Source organism: Ailuropoda melanoleuca, chromosome 2 (genome assembly GCF_002007445.2).
Source record: "Ailuropoda melanoleuca isolate Jingjing chromosome 2, ASM200744v2, whole genome shotgun sequence".
Classification (NCBI taxonomy): Eukaryota; Metazoa; Chordata; class Mammalia; order Carnivora; family Ursidae; genus Ailuropoda; species Ailuropoda melanoleuca.
The window spans coordinates 168,327,575-168,352,326 of NC_048219.1; positions in this window are offsets into that span (position 1 = coordinate 168,327,575).

A 24,752-nucleotide genomic window follows, 5' to 3' on the forward strand; every position below is an offset into this window, starting at 1 on the left:
CTCAGTATCTGCTTACTTTTGGTCACTCTCCGGAGCCTTCAATGGTTGTATGTGTCTTTGTGTTTAAATATGGTTTTTTCCTATTTTATAACTGTTTCCTGTGAGTTAGTTTGACCAATTACTCCATCATTATTTAGTTCACTTGCTTATAATTTGAAAATGAGGTATGTCTTTGATAAGAAAGAAGCAAGCAATACCATACATACATTATGAATGCGTATTATGCATTCTAAGGTTCCCATTTAGGATCTGATATTAGCTAGTTTAAATTCTGATAATCTGATCAATTTAGGTTTAACAACAATTTAAAGAAACTTGCAGCTTAATAGTAGAGGCTGTCCTCAGCCTCAAATAGAAATAGGACACAAATAATCTCCTTAATAAAAGCTTGGTGTTTTGTTATTTAGCAATAACTTTTATACACACCGTCACACTATAGTCAGGAAAGTAAATAACTTGCTTAGCATTGTGCTAATGGCATATGACACTGCCCGTAACCGTACTTGAGGATGACTGGCTCCTCATGCTTCTTTTGCTCCAAGCCCTTCAGAGTCTCCTGAGGTCTAACAGTGACCTACCACATCCAATGTCATCTGGCCCCTGCTACTTCTCTCACTTTCCTTTTACAACTCTCTTTTTTGGTCACTCTGCTCCAGCCATACTGGTCTGATTTCTCCAAACACACAGGCATATTCATATCTCAGAGCTTTTCCCCTTGCTGTTCCCTCTGCCTGGAATTCTCTTCCCCTAGCTAGTCTGCTTGCTGGCTCCCTCTTTTTATTTTCGGTGTTTGTTTAAAATTTGTATTCTCAAAGCAGCCTTCAATTTCCACTCTAGCTAAAATTACCCCCCCCCCAAAAACACCCTTCTAGTACTGCTTCCCTTATTGCATATCTTTAACATGGTATATAGTTTTTTATTTATTGTGTTTATTTTCCAGATTTATTTACTAGTCATTTACTAAAACATAAATTGCCTGAAGGCAGGCATTTATCTCTCTTTATGTTTATTTATTGAATCCCTAGGCCCTGGGATGGTATCATGCACATAGGAGTTGCTAAATAAATGTCTCGAATGGATAAATAAATGAAACCCCCTCGATAGTATCTGGAATTCTGTCGAACATTTGCCATCGAGGACTAACTTTCTCAGCCGACTCATACACACACAAGCAGCTTCTGGTATTATAGACATGTTGGAGCCTCACGCTTGTATTTTCAATTCAGTTCCTGTGTTGGGAAATGTCGCTTTTTATTACACCACAGGGGGCTGTACGTTATTATTATAAGACAAATACTATTATTACGAATACCAATGAAACCCAAAATTTAGTCCAATGAAAATATTTCTACGCTCTGACCAATGGTCCAGGGCCCATAGTAATAGTACTTCATTGGTCTTGTTATACTGAAATTCTTTTCTTGTATATATTACGATGTGTATGAAATACATATATAATCTCAGTACAATCCATTTTCTTTTCCCAGTCTTTCAGTGGCTTGTGATAATGAGAACATCCACCACCTGACTGTGTGACATAATGCAAACTGGAAAAGAAATATAACACAGTGGTTCTAGCCAGCGTAGCACAAATAAGGAATAAAATATGATTCTCCTAAAAAAAATTACAGGGGATTATAATTGGCTCAGTTCTCTGGGGAACAAGAAAAACCAAAGGGAAAATGTCAGAGGGGAAGAGGATTGGCTCCTGCTAGGGTCTTTCTGCCCTGCATGCTTGCGCAGCTTTAATGAACCACCTCACCTCTGAGGGAGGTTGGCTCCTGTTTTGTTTTATGCCCAGTCCTTGACCTCAGGGAAACGACCTAAAAGTACTGGCAATGAGATTTTGAATGATGTTGATTACAGTAGATTTCAGCCCAGTGAAAGATCTGGTAACTTAAGTTTCTCAGGATGGGGTTTGACCTGTAATATTTTTACAGATAGCCATCATTGAGCATCAAGGGAATATGTGACTTGCACAGCAGGACTAGTTTTCTCTGATTATCGAATCCTTGACAGTCAAAATTACTTTCATTTTCTAATTCTCAAATGCCCCCAGGCAAGTCAACTTGCCCTCCCGCTCCTAGCCCTCCCCCCCATGAGGGTTTCCTGGGCCCTCCCTTTGTTTGCCAGCTCCTGAGCTGTGAAAAAAATGTTCTAATTTGATGTCTTACCCAGATTACCTAAAAATGTCTCTCTACTTTCCATATGTGGGAGTATGAGCATGTCATAACAATGGTAATAGCTGCACGATCCTTACTGGCCTCCCTTTTCATCAATTCACATAGCATTTGTGATTTTTACTAAAGGGACTTAGCCAAATCAGAAATCCTAAACTGGCCAATGGAAATAGTGACAAATTAAGTGATTGACCACATAAGTAAAGTCCAAGATCTACACGTTGCTGACTTCAGTTCCCACCTCGGATACTTGCCACATGAAAATTTGGTCTCTCTGACTAAGCTTTCTTGACCATAACTGAAATTCTACCCCACTTCTCAAAACCTTGTTTTTGATATTTACTCCCTTCCATCTAGAGGGATTAATTTCTTTCACATTATTCCTCACCCTGCTTCTTTACTTAGGTAAAAGTTACTTGGTTACTTCCATGTTCCACTTTAACTTTAAGCAAACATGTTATAACAAATTTCAAATGAAACCAAACATACATTTACTGCATAAAATATTTAATAGCCGAAAAAGGGAAAAAAGAAAAAAATATTATTATTTCTACCTCTCAGAGAAAACCAAAGATAATTTTTGGAAGTATTTCATATATATATATCCTAAGTCATTCATGTGTGTGTGTGTGTGTGTGTGTGTGTATATGATAGTGATATATATATAAGTATTCATTATAAGAAATTATATATATAACTGTGTATACTTTAACCTACTTTAAAAAATGATATCTAATACCATCTTCATACTCAATTAAATAAACACCTATATCATAATGTTTATTGTCTTCTCAGAGAGGGAGCATCTGCGATTTAGAGCATGACCTCTGGAGCCAGACTGCCTAGGTTCAAGTCCTAGTTCCACTACCTATTAGTTGCATGGCCAGGGTAAATTTTTTAACCTCTGTGTAACTCAACTTCCTCATTTATAAAATGGAAATAATAAAAGTACTTTTCTCATAAGGTTCCTGTGAGATCAAATCAATTAGTATTTGCATAGCAGCTAGAATTTTGTCTGCTACATAGTGAAGTATGATAGAGGCATCCATTTGCATCATCATTATCATTCCATTTGGGAACGTTGAGTCTGCTTGGGCTGCCAAACAGACTACCACAGACTGGATGCTTTAAGCAACAGAAATTTATTTTCTCACACTTGTAAAGATGGAAGTCCAAGATCAAGATGCCAGCAGGGTTGGTTTCTGGTGAGGACCCTCTCCTCAGCTAGCAGACAGATGTTTTCTTGTTGTGTCCTCACATGGTCTTTCACATGGCCTTTTCTCTGGTGTGTATACTCCTGTATTTCTTCTTGCTCTCGGAAGGAATCCAGTCTTATTGGATTGGGGCCCTACCTTTATGACCTCATTTAACATCAATGACTTCCTTAAAGGTCCTATCTTTAAACACAGTCACATTCGGGATTAAGGTTTCAACCTATGAGTTTTAGGGAGACATAACTCTGTCTATAATAGGATGTATGTTAATTTAGTTACTGTTAGACATTGAGGTTGATTTCTGGTTCTTACCACAAAGATGTTGCTGCCTCAGGGAACACCATCCATTACTATTTCCTTAGTGTAAATTCTTATTTACGTTGAAATATCTAAGAGTGTGTGGAATATTAAGGCTTTTGAGAAATAGCGCCAAATTGCTCTACAGAAAGGTTTTCAAATTCACATGTCCACTAGCCATATAAGACTTATTTTATTTTCAGTTTATTGCAAGGAATACAGTCCTTTTAGGTATAACTAAAGCCTGGTGACTTCCCACCATTCCTGCACCTTCATGTCTCTCCTTGTCAACACACACACAAAGTTGTTCTCTTGAAAAGTGATATAATAGAGACAAGTTGGGAAAAACACATGTTGGCCTACCCAATGTCAATGAGATTTACATCAACAAGCGTTCTATTTACTGGTATAAACCTCAGCAACAGAAATGAAAAATGCAATTACAGAAAACCCCAGGACCATGGCAGGCCAAAACAGAAGACGAATTTGGAATTTAGACATCAAAAATTAAAACAGACATGTAAACAAGTAAGTGAGCCAAATACTTCACGCCTGCAGGAAAAAATATCTCAAAAGGAACATAAAATTAAGCAATTTGATTATTGAAAAAGAGAGTGAAAACTGAAAACTCAAATTTCACAAGTCAAGTAATATTTAATGGTAAAATAATCTAAAACACAACTTAAAAACCTACTGTGAACGTGCTCAACCATGAACAGAGGAGTAGAAAGAGCACTGCAATGAACATTTTTATATATGCACAGCATAGGTTCAAGATAGCTATCATTTTGTTAAAATATTTGCTTTATTTATATGGATATATATAATTTTTTCTCAATAATTTGGAGATTGATACTTCACTGCTAGACACTACGGGGTGCATCTGCCAAAGTAAGGACTCTCTTCTAAATCCAATGTTGAAACATTATCACACTTCAACAAAATTAGCAATAATCCCCGATATCATCTAGCACCAGGCTCCTATTCAAATTTCTCTAATTTTCCCCAACTATATTTTTTTAAGATTTTATTTATTCACTTGAGAGAGAGAGAGAGGGAAAGAGAGAGCAAACAAGCACAAATTAGGGGAGAGGTAGAGGGAGAAGCAGATTCCCTGCTGAACAGGGAGCCTGATGCAGGGCTTGATCCCAAGACCCTGAGATCATGACCTGAGCCAAAAGCAGATGCTTAACCATCAGAGCCACCTAGCCGCCCCCCCCTGCCCCCAGCAAATATTTTTTGTAACTCTTTTCTTTAAACCAGGATCTAATCAAGTGCCAGGCACTGTTTTTGACTTATCATTGAAGTCCTTTTGCAATTTTTCACCTAATGGGTTCACCGTTCAGTGGTGATATGATTGAATGAACTTATTTCATCGAGGGATGCAAAGTGGAATTTTTGTTTTCATTTTAGAGTTATTCTTGCATTTATTAGCTCAAAATTCTGTGTAAAGAAGAACGTTCTAGCATTAACACATTGTCTAAAATGTCCGAACACATGCTCTATTCTTTGTCTTTTGTTAACTATTTTCATATCAGAAACTTGATGGAAGAGTTACTTTCAATGATGGTAAACGGTGTTATTTTCCTCTATTTTTTTAGTATCATCATACATTTTATTTTATTTTATTTTATTTTATTTTATTTTATTTTATTTTAAAGATTTTATTTATTTATTCGACAGAGATAGAGACAGCCAGTAAGAGAGGGAACACAAGCAGGGGGAGTGGGAAAGGAAGAAGCAGGCTCATAGCAGAGGAGCCTGATGTGGGGCTCGATCCCATAACGCCGGGATCACACCCTGAGCCGAAGGCAGACGCTTAACCGCTGTGCCACCCAGGCGCCCCTCATCATACATTTTAATGTCGATTTCAGTTTATCTTCTTTTTTATTCTCAAATTGTCACAGATATTGCCAGTGAGAGCTCTTCCAAGCTGTCTTCTATGTCTTTTTGACATAACCTCATTTCTCTTTCACTCTTTCCTTACCTCCTCAAACTATAAAATGCTCTAGGTTCACCTGTTTAACATTGGTTTGGGTTTTATTCATTTTCCTTTCAAAACTTTTTCATCTTTGTATTTTCCAAGAAATGTGAAATAAAGAAGTGAATAAATTATTGTAACCTGGTATCTTGATCTTAGTTTGGGTTTTCCCAAAAGCAAACTCAGACAATGACTTCAGTACAGGTAAATTATTTGGGAGTTGATCTCAAGAAGCCAAAGTGAAGAGATGGGGAAATTGAACATGAAAGGGGAAATAGCAAAGCACATGTATGTTGGTGACCTAGTTATCATTGTGGGCAAAAAGCTCAACCCCCTGGGACCTTTTATGAAGAATCTTGTAGAACAGAACATTCATTTCCTCAGAATAGTCCCCTGAGGAAATGGGGACTGAGATATGTATCAGTTACATTTTTTCTTTCATGGTCCAGGGTTGCCAGGGTTGCCCTGGGATTATTAACTGTTGAGCTGGAGAAAATTCTGAGATGGAGAAGTAGAACTCAGGTGCTCAAAGGAGGAAGTTACCAGTGTGCTAAGTTTATAGATGCCAAGGAGATTGGGCAAGGCATTGAGAGCATCTATTATATGGGAAAGTGAAGCTGGTGTCTCCTTGACAATATATATATATGTTCTATTCCTTTCCTTTGTTTCTGGACCCATGGTCTCTACCACTTTGAATGCCAGCTATATCTGGATCCAGAAGTGTTCAAGTGGGCAGTTTTCCCTGCTTTTTCTGCTTTCTAAAATCTGTCCATGGTGTTCTATGCCAAGTGAAAGGCTATATTTATCTTAGATTGCTCCCTGAACTTCACATCTACATTTCCAAATGTCAAGTAGGTACATCCAGTTGGATGTTCCATAGACTCCTCACACCCATCACGTCCCAAGCTGGTGACATCTTCCCCGCTAGGCCTGCTCCCTCTCCAGCAGTAGTGTGAATGGCACTACCATCTACGTAGCTGCCAAAGCCAGAAGTCAGTCATTGCCCTTGGTGCTTTACTCTCACCACAGGCCATCAATTGTCTTTCATGTTTTAAGTGCTTTTCAAACCCATCTATGTCTCTTCATTACCACTGCCTCTATTTTATTTCCGGACACCATCTTCTCTTACCTTGATTAGTGTGGCAGTCTCCAAACTAACTCTCCAATGTTGCTGCTTCTAATCCCTTCTCCACACTGAAGCCAGGTGATCTCTCTAAAAGGCAGCAAGAGCAACTGGTCCTAACACTATTTTGTAGAATCCTTTGTTGATTTCTGTTTGCCTTAAGTATAAAGCTGTCCTTCAAGTGGTTGAAATGCTTTTCTTGATCTAGCTGTTGTTTTCACCTCTCTGCCTTCTAGTCTGTCATCGTCACCTTCTCCAAGTCCCCACCCAACCACACACCCACGCACAGACTGTGGGCACACTACTATGGTTCTGGAACTTCTCTCAGGTCATGCAATGCACCATTCTGACTCTCTCTCTCTCTCTCCTCCCCCTCCCCCAGTCCCCAACCCTACTCTCCCAGCTTGGGACACTCATCCTACATTTGTCCCTCTGGCTGACTTTTACTCCACCTTCAGGTCTCAGAAGACATATCTTTGAGGCCTCTGCTATATGTCCTCCATATTGCACACTTCTTGTAACCACCCCTCACCTCAGTTTCCACATCTATAAATTGAATATAATAATTGTGTCCACCTTGTATGATGGTTGTGAGGATTAAAAGAGCTAATATATGCAAAGTACTTAGAACGAACACATGCAAAGTACTTAGTAAGCACTCAATAAATACTTGCTATGATGATGGTGTATCATACTAAATTGCATATTTGTCTGTCTTCCCAACTAGACAGGGAGTTCCAGGAGAGCAGGAATTTTTTTGCCTATCTTTTTTTCCCTAATATTGATTGATTTTTGAAAGAAAGAGAGAGAGAGAGCACATGCACACAGTGAAGGGCAGAGGGAGAGCGAGAGAGAATCTACAAGCAAACTCCCTGCTGAGCGTGGAGCCTGACACGGGGCTTGATCTCAGGACCCTCAGATCCTGATCTGAGCCCAAACCAAGAGTCAGGTGCTTAACTGACTGATCCACATGGGCACCCCAATTTTCTGCCTATCTTGTTCACAACTGTATCTCCTGCCGTGTGTTCACTGTTACACGGTAGGGACTCAAATAAGTATTTGTTGTATAGATATATGGATGGAACAGGGAGATGGTAGCCTGAAGCAAGGTGATTTCCCTAGGGTTTAAGGAGATGGTAGAGAGGTGAATGTATGTATAAATGATTGTCATGTTGGGAGAAGGGGGCATTTCAGGTGATACAGCCCAGGTTTTCAGGGATAGCCTGTAGCAATCCTTTAAGAAGGGGAACTTTAATGATCTTATTTAATCTTCACAATGGTCCTGTGAAGACAAGGGCTTTGCTGAAGAGGAGTCTGGGTAGCAGAAAGATTACATGACTGGTCTGGAGTTCAAAGTAAGTGACAGAGTGAAGCTGTCTGTCCAGACTCTTGGCTTCTCCCTTCCCTAGCTGCGTTCTGTAAACTTGGGGGCTGCAGTATGTTAATGAATGTTAGCAAAGGCTTGGGGGGCACAAATAAATTTGGGGACCACAGGATTCTATAGCAGTGACTATTGTTGTTATGCATTTTGCTGCAGGGCTGCTCAAAGACTTTAATGTGTCAGTGTGAATTGTGACTCTCCAAGAAGAGAACGCGTACAGGCTTACTTGAACAGAAAGCCCAATCTTCCCAGAGCTCTCCTGGAAAACAGCCATGGCCTTTGCTCGGCCCTCTACCCATGTTGCCTACTTCCCTTTTAACTTCAAGATTTGGTCATTTCTGATCCTTGAAGTTTTAAGTTTAGTAACCAGGATTCATTAGTGAAAACATAATCCCTGTTGAATCCTCAGGTGATTTAACAATTATTTGTTAAAGACATGTGATGTGCTTGGTGATGTGCTCCATGCTGTGCCGTACCACAAACCACTAAAAAGGTGGGACAACATTACTACTGAGAGAAGCAACAAAAGCAATGACAGTGACAACACAGCCTTACCGCACCATGCTTTGCTCTTTCCAAAGTGCATTTATAGCTTGCATCTCACTGCCTGATGGGATAGATGTAGTAAGTGTTACTGGCCCCATATAACGAGGCTAACAGGATATAATCCTAAGGAGTCAGATGAATCGCCCAGGCCCATAACTAGCCATCCATTGGGGTGTTTATTTTCAGCTTTCCCTCAACTTTCCAGTATGGTAGATTTCATTTTTTCACTTTCGCATTTGAAACAATGGAAAATCTATCACAATACTTTATACAATGATGGAAGTGGAATGGGCCTTGGTGATTTTTTTAAAGCCAAACTCCCATTTTACGGTTGAAGAGACTGAGGTCCGAGGGGGCTCAGTGACATGCCTGAGGTGCCCCCACTGCCGTGAGCTTGCAGCCCAGCGATAAGGAATGCTCTCTGTTATCCACCTTCCACTATCCGTTATCCAAATCATCTGATTTTTAATTCTATCACTGTTTCATGAAAAGTACATTCATTTTATTCCCGCCTTAACATTGGGCCTGAACCCACTCAGAGGTCTGTTTGTTCCTATCATTACTACCCTGAGTGGCTTTCGTTTACTCCTCTATTGTCTGAGGAGATTTGGAAAGAAGTCTCGAAACTGTTAAGTCTTCAAATTGGCAGTGATCTTTAAGACCCATAAAAGATTAATTACCAAGGGAACCTATAACTTTGCATGATCAAAGTAAAAATTCTATTTTTATGGCTGCTTGTGTTTTATCCTCTATAAATTTTATGGTAATGATTAGGCTCAGAGGACGAACATAATTTACATACATCAAAATGTCTCACGCTGTCCTTCTAGCCTGGGAAACACACCTGCAGGAAGTAGGGGAAGGAGAAATCTCCCAAGTTCTCTCAGGCATTAATCAATGGAAGCTCTCTCAGGCAGAGAGAGACACACAGAGACAGAGAGACCGAGAGAGGGAGACTCTGAACGGTGACAGTGGCCTCCTGTAACTGCTGTCGTGTGGCCGGCAGTGCTCAGGCAGGAATAATGCTTTCTGCGCTTGTCAGAAATACACTCACTTCAGCTTTTTTATCCCTTCCCCAAGGTGATCAGCCTTATTTCCCAGAAACGCTTTTTCTCTTACACTGACCAGAAACTCTTTAGACGTGTCAGCCCAGGAAGGACCTTAGAGAATGTTGCTATTTAACACGACTGGTTTCTCCCACCTGTGCCCAGAATATGTTCGAGCCTATAGATAGATGTGGCACGTGTCTCCTGAGTCCCCGAGGCACCTTCCCTCTCCTCTATCCTCCCACTTATTCTACCTTGGATTGATTTTGCCTCCTAGCGAAGAGTTAAAGGTTATCACGCAGGGATTTAAGTCCGGGCACGCTGGCAGACGTGAACCAAGGCAACGGCAGCTACAAATAGCATATGGTACAAGCTTTCAGGGTAAACATCAATTTCTCCAATTTGCTATAGCCCAAGAACCTTATAAGCCTAGTGAATGAATTGTGAGTGTGGGTTTTGTGCTGGTTGGATGGAGCAGGGTTGTTTCTATAAAGCTCTGTTAATGTACACGGAGTCTTCAGCTGAAATATCATGAAGGAGTACAAAGTCACAGCTGTTTGATTCACTGCCCTCTTTACATATGCCAGTTTCAATCTTCTTGGATAAAGGCTGCCTTGCACTCTCTCACCTGGATCCTGCTTCATACGGATGGGAGTGGTGGCCAGAGCTTGTCCCCAAACACCGGGGCAAAGGCTCTCCCTCATCTCTCTGCTTACTGAAACCCCATCTCCATCTACAAATGCACTACCTGCCCTTTGGCTCAATACATGTATATATATTTTTTAATTTTTAAAATTTTATTTTAAAACTGGGAGCATGCAATTTAAATAATCCATGTCATTTTATGAAGGACTTTATAACCTATATTATTTACTCAACTTTAGCAAAATTTTCACCGCATTCTAGCGCACATAATAAACTTTGATATTGACTTAAATTCCTGCATTTAATTTGACAAATACATTTTTTTTTCCTTCCAGATATCTCTGGTTTACAACTTCACCAACTGGCAACTAATTTGATTCTCTGGGAAACTGTATAGGACTTTATGTTCACAAGTAATGATTGTAAGAGAAAGCGAAATTCAGATAATCACACATGTTGAAAATAAACACTTTGCAAGTGCCTGGATTAACTGAATTCAATTTAGGAAGAAAATGAGCACTTTGAATAAAAACATATAATTTTATGTATTTAAATCATTATGTACTAACGTGGGTTACAAGAAGATATCATAAGGTGAAATTCAATATAAATACCAAGGCACATTATAACAATTCATGTCCAACTGTTTCCTCAGCTCTTTCCACTCTTTCTCAGGGAACACCCATGAACAGTCCCCTATATTTGGAAATACATTCTGTTTCTATGAGAGCCTCCATTTACCATAAGAGGTAGTGAGGTCTTTCCATGTGCTAGCACTGTGCGAAGTGCTTTACAAGGGCTATCTTGTTTCACTTCCAGGAGATAGGTACAATTATTATCCCCATTTTATAGATGAGGAAACTGAGGCCAAGGAGAAATAACTTGGCCAAAGTCATAAACTAGTAAGCCTGGAGTTTAGACACACACTCAGCCTAAACCCATTGGGAACCTTCATGTTTATATCTGGGCTTTTAGATTGGACATAGTTCCCCCAGAGCTGGGTGATAGTTCTGCATCTTTGTTTCCCTCTGTGTGCCCAGAAACCCAAATATTTGTCAATTTTAAAGGGCCAAAGCAATCTTAGGAAAAGCCAGAGTCACAGTGTAAAACCGACAGGCCTAGAAATACGATTCTCCCAAAGGAGACCCAGCTTTTCTTCCTGATGATGTTAAAAGACTAGAATATGATAATTTAGTTTAAGGACAACCTTAAATAAAAGTTTCATTAATCAGAACGAGTATTCCTACAATAATGAGCCCTGGATTGAATTTTAGAACCCTCTTTATGCTTTGTTAATAACAAAGCTGTATAAAAATAATTTGATTAGACAGTCCGTTGCAGTGGCGTGACTTAGCTGTAAAAAGGGTTCCTTAGCCTGGTGTCTGAGCATACCCAACTTATGTAATGCTAACATAATGGATTATGCATATTGTATTGGGTTAAAAAGGAAACCCAGTGAAGTATTACAGCAATTTTAAAAATATATATCAGGGCTTGTTCAGCACAGATATTTAAAATTTAAACCTGTTTAAATATTCAACTGAAACTAAAATAAAATTCTGAAAAATGGTATTCAATAGAAAAGCTCCATTAAGAATAAAAATGCTTTTCCAAACCCATTTAGTTCTAATAGAAACCCATCGAGTGAGGGTTTCATCGTTGCAGCACCGGCCAAGGGAGAAATTACACATACGTTTGGGTAAGAGGAAATCAGTTGGACTTCTTGCGGCCCGAGCTTCGCTTGAAAAAGTAAGAGAAAAGAGAAGCTTCAGACCCACACTCGTGAGGATCAGGCCACCCTTTGTTTAAGTGGTCTGGAGCTTTCTTAAATAGCATCTTCTCGTTTGTTCCCTTGCTTCGGTGAAACCTCATTTCACCTTCCCCATCAGATGTCATTCTAAGAGGAAAAAAAAATTGGCACTTCTTGTTGCAATATCAGGATACTGACCAATTTGCCTCCTGAGAGCCAAGCTTTATTTCTCTGATAAACATCCTGCAGGATGTTTTTATTCAATTAATTGGAATGATTGCTTACACAGAAATGCACTGCTTTATGAAGGTCTGCTTGAATATCGGGCTTGGGCTGAGCCCCAGCATTTTTGTTCCTGAGTTCTCCTGACAGCAAACGCATGAGGATTCTGAAACATAATTAAAACAATCAGCAAGAATTAGCCAGCTTGGTGACTGCACTCAAATAGCAAACACAGAGAAGTAAATAGGGAAATGCATGGGTACAAGAAAGGGAGTGTTCCAGAGATGGAGGGAAGGCTTTTAGGAGACATAAAATGGAGGGTATTATGGGAAGAAATATAGGATAATATAAACAGAGTCTCTAATCCTGAGGACTGTAAATCCCTTTTCCTTAATTGGTTTAGAAACTGTGGTCTGTAATGTGAGACGGAGGGTTCTGGCTGCCTTTCTTCTTTGCTGCCCGGAATCACATTAAGTGGAAAACAATAGCGGGGCTGACAGCTCCTTTTCTGTGGGGCACTTAGAGCTAATCTGCTATTGAGACTAATACAATTACACGGGATTAGAACGCTGCCAGCGTACTCAGGTTGGAGGATTCTCTTCTCAGTGGAGGGACCTGGGCTCTCTCAGAGGAGGGTCTGAGGTTTGAGAGGGCTAGTGCATCAAGTCTACAGTCCTCCTAATTCTTCTAAAACCCAAGGAAGTAACCATGACTTTGTAATTCACTCAGGATCTTGATTATGAATTCTAATCCAAGCAAAATTCTAGCGGGAGTTTTTGCCTTGGTGGCTTTACACCATTTGGCTTATTTCTAAAGACTTAGAATATAATCTAGAGATTTCCTGACAGGAGTGCACCTACTTGTTCTCCATGTGTGCTCCACTTCAGTTTCCCAAGACAGAGGGAGAACCTGTATTCAGGAATTCAGGAATCACAACTGGCCAGATAGTCATTCCCTGGTATCTACTTGCACTCCCTTTGCAAACTCGAACTGACAGGTAACACTGGGATTTTTACCAAATGAATATGGAAATCTACCAGCACTAGTGAGCTAACTCAAGGTGTTCTTTTTCTTTTCTAATATTTACTTATTTTGTGACCTCTATGCCCAACGTGGGCTCAAACGCACAACCCCGTAGAGGAAGAGTGGCATTTTCTACTGCCTGAGCCAGCCAGGTGCTCCTCACTCAGGGTTTTCTTGAGTGTCCCTGGGAACCTGACAGTGGTCTCATGCTCCATAAAGGAAAGGTGTGATATTTATCGAGGGAATACATGAGCAGGACACAATACTTTGGAAAAATAACAACTTTTTAAAAAGCACTGCCTATGTCCTCCTCATGAACCTTAAAAACGATCTCCAACAAAATGAGCATACTACATATTAGCTGTCCATTGCTATGTTTCTCTATCATACAGTAACTAGTTCCAGCTATTCTCATTCTTATAATTTTTAAATTGAAATAGCAAAAATGATGTGCTTATCCCATCCCCAGCATGGGACGACAATGCTTTTCTAATTTAATTCTGAAGGTGTTGGTCCTAGATAAGCGGCCCTAGTGAATGCTTGAGTTCCCCCATCTCTCTGTTCCACTCAAATTCTCCCTAAAGTTTGAGCAGCTTTCTCAAGGTCAGAGTTAGCTTTCTGATGGCCCAGAAATGACAAAGAATCCCTGGTCTGGTACTCTTTTTGGTACCAGGTATTTTCTTCAAAAGGCCCATGTTTCAACTCAAAAGTGACCATCTGAGATGTTAACTGAATGTTATGATTTGTCTGTGAATGTGAGGCCCCAAATGAATGAGATTCTGGCACCTCTGATACAGGCATGGGAAGTGGGAAAAGGAAAAAGAAAAGGGTAATAAGACAAGATGAAGACAGACTAAGGATTTCACATATTAATTAACATGAATTTTACCCAGTTCTGAGAAAGATATCAAAACGATTATTTTGGGCTTGCTTTTTATCTAGCGCTCTCCCTTGTTCCACCAGTTCTTCAAGGGGAGGACTCCTCTCTCCCTTGCCTCCAAAGGCCTCCCCTGGTGAACGAAGGGCGGTGACACTGAAGCCAGGCGTTTTGCCTCCGAGCCCACCATGCTCAGACCAGCGCCAAGACACAGGAAGAATGAACCACTCCTTTGGTTGGTGAGAAACCTGCTACTTAGAAAGCTGAAGTAGCTTGCCTGCAGACTGGGCCTGAAGTCCACCGATTCTCTCTTACTCCATTCCACACAACCCCTGTGCTCTTTCCCACCCACGTCACCACCATCAGCACCATCACCACTGCCGCGACCGCCATCCATGAAAGCCTTCCTCTCTGCCAGGCCCTGGGTTCATCACTTGACTACACTCATGCATCAAAACAACCTTGCGAGGCAGGCAGGTACTTTTATGCCCACTTTGTAGAAGAGAAAACTGAGTGTCAGAGAAGTCAAGTGTCTTGCCTAAAGCCACACCTCCAAAAATGTCAAACTCAGGATTCCAATCCAAGATTTTGTGAAGCTGGATCTTACTCTTTCCATCACCGTGATGCCTTTTTAGCTACTGTGTGACTGGTCTGAGCGTTTGCCATACCCAGAATCAATTCCTCTGATTGCTCATTGGGGAACCCTAACTCCAGCCTTAGGAATGGGCACATGACCAAATCTTATCAGGGACTGTGTTTTGTCCCCTGGCCATGGGGATCCACAAGGCTGGCTTTATGGGCCTAAGGTCTGTGTGGTCTCACAGGATGCCATCTTCAGAAAGGTCCCACCCTTCATTTAATGTGCAGAGGTCACCATCTTGAAATTCTTGATAATTTTTTAACAAGGGGCCTTGCATTTTCATTTTGCACTGGGCCCCACAAATTGTGTATCTGGTCCTGGTGATTGGTCTTGGCCTGGACACATAATGAGGCTCAATTTCAGAACTTTGCTGGACTTTTTGAGAAAGCAGAGCCCTTTCTCCTGGAGTGGTAAGCCTGCAGTTTCTGGGGGCTGTCATATGCACAATCTGCCTGAGAAGGAAGCCAGAGAAAGGGAGAGCTGAGAGAAAGAGAGAGTTCCTTGGCCTAATCAATTCCCCTGTTACTTTTTGCCTGAGTCAGTTCTGGCTGGGTGTTTCTGCAACCGCCCAGAAAGTCCCAGGTAGTACTGTTGCAGACCGGCTTCTCCAGAGCAGTATTGAGACAGGGTTTAGGGTACAGGATGTTCATTAGGGGACATCTGTAAAGGGAGGGAGGAAGCAGGACTGCGCAGAGGAAGAGATCAAACTTCTGCCTCTTGCAGGCCTAGCAAAGCCTCAGCCAACCTGGAAGTGATCTGTAGACGGAACATTGTCTGTCTGAGGTATCCCGTGTCAGGCCAAGGTGGCCAGGCCTTCGCACCCTGACTTGTTCAGTCTCAGGATGGAGCTGCTCCAGGAAAGGTGTGGATTTGAGCGAGGCAGCTCCCTGCTGCTGAGGCAGGGCCCGAAGGAGCTGACAGCCCAGAGCTGTCTGCTGACCTCACTCGCTGTAGCTGGGCAGCCAATCCTTCTTTGGGAAGGTCAGTGTGCCCATATCTGAGCCTCAGTTCTTCGAAAAGCAGAACCCAAGGCAACGGTTTATATGTCCTATTTTATAAGGGAGTGCAATCCTAGGGAAGCAGAAATTAGGGGAAGGGTGAGGCAAGGAAGGAAGGATAGCCAGTAAGGAGGTGTGTCACAGAGCTGGCCTCTAGTTGGTCCTACGCACAACTGAGCTCCATCTGATTGTGTCCCAGGACATTCTATACTGGAGGAGGAAGAGAATCCACAGGTGACCTTCTTTCGACAGCACAAAGGGTCTGTCCGTCTCTGTGGTGTCTCTCAAGTGACTTTATAAGAGGTACAAACTCCAGGTGCTAGGAGGACTGAAAGGTAATCTTTAAACTCTGTTGCCCTCAAGCTGACCAGCTAGCTGGGAAGAGGGAACACATACCAAGAATTAAAAGGTGACATAGGCGAGGAAGGCAATTGGTGCAAACTAATGGTGTATACAATGTGAGCCATGGCACCTCTGAAAAGCAATGGGTGTAAGAGACTGAAATAGCGGGCTGTTTACTGAGAGGTAGGCCTAGAGCTGGACATTTAAGTTAGAACTTTTCTGTCTGGAGAGATAAGGAGCAAAGTGCTGGGGGTCAAATGGAAGTGCACAAAAACCAAAGAGACTACATCTTAGAGTAGCAAATGGATGAGAGGGCTGAAGGTCCACAACAGAGCTGGGAAAGAAGTTCTGAGAAAAAGAAAAGGAACAAAAAGAGAAAAAAAAAGGATGGGAGCTGGTGGAGATTGGTATTATCGTATGTACAAAGCAGGATTATTTTGGGACCATAAGGGGAAATTCTCTCCAAAGGTGTCTTCTTCCCCACTCTCCAGTAGCAGTGCTGTGGGATTGCCAAGTGCGTATTCTGTGTTATGTCTATACATGGTTTATGGAACTTGTTGCCATGCAGATTTTGGAAGTGCTTAACTTCAGCGTAGTTAACTGTGACCACATATCTCTTTTCCTGGAAACATAAAATCCCTCTTTAAACAATTAAAACTATAATTGGCTGAAAATCTCTTATTTGACTTGTCAAGTTTTAAGGAAAGGGAGCAAACATTAGAACCTCGTCTAGTCTTGCCAGCCAGCTGTGAGACAACTGAAGGGTTATTCCAATCATCCCTTTAATTTGTTTCTTCATCTGTGTTCATCATATTTCTCGAGTGCTCCAATGCAGTAATTGTATTGGATAAAACACATAAAAATGGGATCCATGAAGGTGTTGCTTATTCAGAAAATAGGGAGTTATTGATTCCAGATCTGGCCTTCTGATTTCTGCCAGAAACTGCAAACTGGGTTGGGAAGTTCTGTCTTTTCTGGGAGTTGATGTGTATGGAGAAGTTAAAGGGAAAGGGAGATGCTTTCCAGAATGATTTCTTTTTCTTTCAAGTACTCAGCGTGGGTGCTTGCACGTCTTTATTTGAGATGATCCTGCTAGTTTGCAGAAACCTTGGTGCACTGACAGTTGGTTTTGGGAAACTGCGAATATCGGAGGGTTCGAAGGACCCCTCAGAGAGCACTGGGTTTAGGGAGCTTGAGGTTAAATTCAAGGATCCTAAGTTCACTCCTCAAACAAAGTCCGAGTGAGACTTGTTTCCTTCGCTGCAGAATAAACAGATGGTTGAGGCTACTCTGCTCTGTAGCCTTCAGAGCTGCAGAGGATGGAGGCCTGCGTGGCTCAGGTCACTCTGGTCTCTGAGACGGCCCTGAGCACCTGGTCAGTATTTGTTTATTATTTATTTAAGGGAACAAAGAAACAGGCTCTCTCCTCCCAGGCAGTGAGAAAAGGCATTCCCTTCCTATGTTCGTAAAGCTCTGGACGTCTTCCCCCTATGGAGAGCTATCAAATCCCAGGGTTGAAGGGCCCCCCAGTAAGTCATCAGAGGCTGTGTCCTTGTTTTTGTAAGTCACTTTCCCGAGGCAGGGTCAAGATTATGATTCCCATTTTGCACATTTTACACAGGAGATCAATCTTCAATTCCCAACAACTGAACATCTCCAATTTTTATGTGATGAAACTTAACTCCAATCACACGGGCATAAAGAATACACACACCCCCCAGAGCGTTGTTTGATTTCAGGAAGAAATTTTATTTCACCTTAAAATATGGTCTATAGGAGCCTAACTGTGAAAAAAAAATGCATTGTGTGTGGGCCTCTTTTGCATATTTAGATATGGAAGAATGTGAGCGGTCGCCAGATAATATAATTTTCATCCAGCCCAATACCGAGTACAATGAAGAAAATGCAACTTTGGCTGTGTGATTTATATGTGCTTATATACCCTTCATTTTTAGTCTATATGAAATGCAGACATTTATAGTTCTATAACCAGAGGAATAAAATTTGAATGTGTAGTAAAACGAGAAATGTATTTTAAATGGGCTTTAGAAAGAGAACCGGGGAAGTCATCAAGAGGCCACAGTCGCTAATGTCGTTGGTTATTTTGCTAGATGGCCACTCAGATGGAAGCCTGGCAGGCGTGGGATTGAATTTGGGCTGATGGGCAGTGGGTGATGGAGTGATGGCTTCCTGGAAGCGACTGAGATACAGCTATGCGGTAATCCAGGCTGGCCATGAAGCAGCCATAAAGCCCGGATGAGAAATTCCTCTTGCCCATGTGGTGCATCCTTATTTTTTTACTTTTAAAAGAAAAACTGTTTTATGATTTGGCATAGATCATTGATTGTAGTGCTTTTCCATTTCAGATATCTCCCAGCTGTGTTCTGTGTCAAATTTACAAAAACAAAAAAACCCCCCCAAAAACCAAAAAAACCCATTATTCCCACAAAATATTGGAAGATGTAGTGGCCATTTGCCCATCGGCACCTATCACTTCCAGTATAACTCCCTTGGACATGCATTATAGAAGTCACTTACCGGCCCCAAGTGATGTATGGGTAAGAGGGAGCATTAAAGAATGTTCCTTGTAATGGGCAGTTGGTGTTGTTGACTCCCCTGCAGCTGTTCCTCTTTGTCCTAGAAGAACGCAGCAGACCGCTTGGAAACCTGTGTCATGTGGTTTGAATGGAGATGAATCTGTTCTCTTTCCAACCCCAGCCACAGGGATGCCATGTGACCCAAGCTAGGCCAATCAGAGTGCTCCTCAGGACTTTTCCATGAGTACTTTAAGGAAAGACTGGTTCATTCCAATAGTATTACTAAGCTGGGGGGATATGGGCTTAGGGTTGCTGGCAGCCACTTTTACTAATTACATGGAGAAAAACATCCTAAAGACTGAAGCCAAGCCAAGCTAAGCTCAGTGATGGAGAGAAACCAAACTCATTACCCAATTTAAATCTCTAAATTCAGCCATGCTTGATTCCAGTAAAAAGCCCCCTTTTTAAGTTTTGTGAACTAATGAACTTCCTTTTTTGCTTAATGTAGTTTTAGTTGAGTTTCTTCTATTACTTGCCACCCAAAAAAGCCCTAATATACTTGAAGTTTATAAGGAGACTATAGTTTGTCTATATTAACCAGCCCTCCTTGTAGCCTGGGTTGGGGCCATGTGGCTAGTTCTTGCTAATAGACTGTGAACAGAAGCGATCAAACGTTGAGGCATTCAAGAGATGGTATGCCTCCTCCAGCTCTCTCTTCCACTTTTGCAGAGACCAAGAGACCAGATAATATGGCTAGAAGATGATGGAACCTGCCTCAGCCCAGGTCCCTTAGCCCACGTAGTCAGAGCCGCCTACCAGCTTTAGCTGAGTTAAGCCACTAAGATTTCAAGAATAATTTGTTACAGACATCTAAGGGCTTGTGATAGAAGTTAAGCTCAGCTCTATGGAACAATTAAGGAAGTTATATTTTTCTTTGTTCCCCTGAGGTGGTGGCTAAGATCCATGTCTACCAATTAGGTTTTTGTACTGCTCCTTCAGAGCATAAGAAGTAGACGTAAAGGGTGTCAAAGAAGACATTAAAAAAAAAAAAAGAATAGGGTGACGATGAGCACAGGAGCCCTCTTCAGTTTTGTGCCTCGAGAGAGGTAGAGCTCCCAGCCTCAGAGAAAACCAACATTCACTGGGTCCAACTGTGAGTCAAGCACTTTACCTATGCTATTTCACTCCATTTTTACCAATGAGCAATGAGATGATACAATTTCTGTTTTATTGACAAGGAAACTGAGTTCCAGAGAGATTAAGTAGAGCCACAGATTTCTGGCTAGAAATGGTCAGCTTGAACCCTCTCTGTCCAGCTGCACAATCTAGCCCAAACTATTGTTATTACTATTAATATTATATATAATATATATTATATATAATATAATAGTATAAATATTACTTACAGAAAATCCTTTCCAGATGCACTTAAAATACCAGTCTCTCCCAGCCACCCTTCAACATAGAAAAAGCAAGTTCTTCCTATATCTGCTCTGAGTCCTTGGGTTCAAGCGCATCAGTGTTTTGGGAGCAAAATGCATGCCTCCCAGTGCCCTGGCATGCCCAATTCCCCTATACCTGAATTCTTGCGTCCTTTGTCTGGCCACCATTGGAAGGTGCCAGTCTTTTTCTTCAATATCCAGTCCAACACTCTCCTTCTTAGCTTAATCAATTTTGCTCTTGGGCACACAGCCAATCCGGGTCCCATAATTCCTCTTTCCCAGTTCCTCATATTCTCGAGGCTATTTCTCTTTGCCTTGACAAATTTTCTATACTGATGGTCCCCATTTCTAACTAATCTGTCAGCCAACGTCCTCCCTTCAGCCTAACCTACAAGTTTCTTAATCTAGATCCAATCATTTTTCTGATTGGATCAGAAAAATGAAAGACTGCCCCCTCATTCTTATTTCTTCATACCATTAGCATTCTCAAAAAATATTTGTAAGTGATCACCTTCTGGGTTTCTAGTAGAATAGGATTTAAGTTTTAATTCACAGTAATTTGGTGAAGGAGATTATTTCTTCTCAAACTTCTAACTTATCTTAGCTTCAATAAGTGTCTCTTATTCTAAATCCCCATGCATTTATGCCAAACATACATTGGTACCCAGAGTGTAAAACGTGAAATTATAGAGATACTCACTGGTTATTGTAGGATTCCCCCAAACTAAACACCAAACACAGGAGTATATCTGGAAGTTTGAAGAGTCTATATTCCAAAAATATAGAATCAGGTAAAACTATCCACTGCTTCATTGCCATAAAATAAAGGCAAAACAAAACAAAGCCCTGGAGAAGAATGTATAACGTTCCCAAAAGGAAATCTGGGGAGAAGACCAGGATTAATTCTCTGAATTTCCATGAAAGGACACCAGCGATCATGAGCTGTCAGGGCATTCAAGCAGTCATACCTAAGTAATGTCACCGCACTGCAGCACAATTAGGACTCCTTATGGCCTCTCACTTAGATCAGTATTTATGGAGGCTCAGGCTGCAGATTATGAGCCAAAATCTGGCCTTTTTCCCACCAGTGACTAAAATAATGCATAAAAGCCCATTTAGTACATCTCTGTGAACATCACATTGTCATGAACTCATCCTTGAGACGTAAATTCTATAAGCGTTAATGGGTTTTATTCAACAAACATCCATTTTGTAGTCAGACAATTTTGCCACAGACACCTGCCAATTCATAGTCTTAGAAGAAATCACTGAGCTTATAGAGTTGTCATTTTAAAAATGAATATGTCTCATTATCTTTATTTATATCCTTTTTACTGCTCCAAACTATCAATCCGGAAGACCTCTGAAGCTTCCTGGGGAAAGAAATTGTTTTCTAGTCAAAATCAAACACTGTACTTTGCCAATTAACAATGGGTTGATTTCGGCATTAAATTCTCATTGATTTTATTGAAATAGGAAAGTAGGCAGAGGTCCCTGCCATCTAGAGTGAAGCGTATATCCTAACATTGAAAGGTTTCATGAGAGATTGGGTGCGAGGAAGGGACCTGGGTTCTAGTACCTTTGCGGCCTGCCACTATCCAGCCATCAGCCTCTCGGTGAGTCATCACACCGCTTTGGGCTTCAGGTTTTCTCAACTGTAAGTTTCTTTTTTTTTTTTTTTAAAGATTTTTTATTTATTTATGTGACAGAGAGACAGCCAGCGAGAGAGGGAACACAGCAGGGGGAGTGGGAGAGGAAGAAGCAGGCTCCCAGCGGAGAAGCCCGATGTGGGACTCGATCCTGAAACGCCGGGATCACGCCCTGAGCCGAAGGCAGATGCTTAACGACTGCGCTACCCAGGCGCCCCTCAACTGTAAGTTTCTGGTCCTCTAGAATGATCCTCTTCAAGCAAATAGGATATCAATTGTCCTCCCTGTTCAGCTTTCTTCCAATGTCTCTATCAGACAAACTCCTATTTAGCCTTCAAGTCCCAGCTCAAACATTGCCTCTTCTTTGGTTCTTCTTAGATCTAGGACATCTTCTCGCAAGTTTATATTTTACTTTATCCGGAGGATACTTTTATACCATAATAAATACTATGGTAGGAGAAATAGTGGCCCTTCAAAGATGCCCATGTTCTAATCCCCAGAACCTGTGAATATGTTAATTTACATGGCAAAAGGGACTTTGCAGATAATTAAGTTAAGGATTTAAAGACAGGGAGATTATTTTGGATTATTTAGGTGGGGCTTGTATAATGTTAAGGGTTTTTTAAAAGGATTTTATTTATTCATTTGAAAGCACAAGAGAGAACCAGAGCATGGGCAGGGGGAGGCGGAGAAGGAAAGGGAGAAGCAGTCTCTCCCCTGACCACAGAGCCTGACTCGGAGCTCGATCCCAGGACCCCGAGATCATGACCTGAGCTGAAGGCAGACACCTAACCCAGGTGCCCCTTATAAGGGTTTTTACATGAGGGAGGCAAGAGGATCCAAATTTAAAAAAGGAGATGTGACATAGTAATGATGCAATTCGAAGACGGAGGAAGAGGCCATGAGCCAAAGAATATAGGCCTCTAGAAGCTGGGAAAGGTAAAAAAGAAAGAGAGAGAAAGAAAGAAAGAAAGAAAGAAAGAAAGAAAGAAAGAAAGAAAGAAAGAAAGAAAATGATTCTCCTCTGAAGCTTCCAGAAGGAACATAGCTCTGTCAACAGCTTCATTTTAGACTCCTGACCTGCAGAACTGCAGGAGCGTAAGTCTGCATCGTGTTCAGTCCCTGAGTTTGCAGCAATTTCTTACAGCAGCAATCAAAGACCAGCACGAAGACTGTGATATACGCTATGGTGTACCAATATCATAACTGCTTATTTGTACTGCTGATTGTCTTCTTGCTAACCAATGAACGTCTTGAGGGCAAGGGCCACCTATTTTTATCTTTATAGTCTCAGTTCTTTTTTTTTTTTAAGATTTTATTTATTTATTTGACAGAGATAGAGACAGACAGCGAGAGAGGGAACACAAGCAGGGGGAGTGGGAGAGGAAGAAGCAGGCTCATAGCGGAGGAGCCTGATGTGGGGCTCGATTCCACAACGCTGGGATCACGCCCTGAGCCGAAGGCAGACGCTTAACCGCTGTGCCACCCAGGCACCCCAGTTCTTTTTTTTTTTTTTTTTAAGATTTATTTATTTATTTGACAGAGAGAGAGACACCCAGCAAGAGAGGGAACACAAGCAGGGGGAGTGGGAGAGGAAGAAGCAGGCTCCCAGCGGAGAAGCCTGATGTGGGGCTCGATCCCATAACGCCGGGATCACGCCCTGAGCCGAAGGCAGACGCTTCAAGACTGAGCCAGGCAGACACCCCAATATAGTCTCAGTTCTTAGAGGAGTCCTTGGTACCTAGTAGGTGCTCAAAGATATTTGTCGAAAACCTGAATAGATGGATAAATCCTGTTTTACAAAGATAACATCAGAATTTAGGGGATAAATGACTTGCTCAAGGCTTCACAGGATTAAGAATGCTGCCCTAATGCTGCCCTTTCTCTGGGACGTGGTACTTTTTTGACTTGCCTATTCATAGAGATTGCCACATCACAAAGGTTGTAGTGTTGTTATCCCCATCACTTCGCGTGAAACCACACTGCACAAATCTAGGCTCCTGGGTAGAGAGTGGTTTTTATTTATTTATTTTAGGTAGAATTCTTGAGATTCCATAGGAAAAAAAAAACATTCAAACATTGGCAGAGCACATTATATTATACAGTGTTACTTGGAGCTCTTTCAATGATTCAATTTAATGCTAAGTAGTCCAGATTTTGAGTAGTAAAAATATTATGTGCACTTCATCTGTTTGTTTAAAATGGGCTCTCTAAACAAAACCTACACTTTGCTGGAAGTTACCAGTGTCAGTGGGTGTGAATGTGTGTATTTACACATCGCAGAACAGAGAGGGTGTTGGGTGGGGAGAGGGAGGCAGAGAACCCTTCCCCCATCCCTCTCAGTGTCAAGGTGAGGCCGAACTCCCACTGGCTCTGTCTTACGGTCCCACATGGGCCGTGACAAGAATAAGAGCACATTTTTGAGCACTCGTCCTTGGAAGAAAGCACGAGCGTGACTGCCATTTACACCGCAGATGGTCTGGGTTGTCTCAATCTTTGTGTGAACAGCTGCTTGTTGTCCTCTCACGGTTGTAGGAGAGTTTGTTCTGTTGTTTGGCAAGTCGCTGCGTCCAAAAGTTATTCCTATTTGAAAAGGAGAGGAGCTGGCTTAATGTCATCTTGTAAGAAGAGTTCAACTATTTTAATGCAAGTTTCACTGAGATAGAAAATTCTGCAGATGCCCATTACAGGGATGCACTTTAATTCTGATGGTTAGATCCTGCCATGACTGTTGAAAGAACTTACTATTTTAGAGGTTCAGATTCTGTTTTTCATCAGAAAATATGTATTTAAAATTTCACTTATATTTGTAGCTAGAAAATCTTTAGGACCCATCAATCTGCAAGTATTTTTTGAATG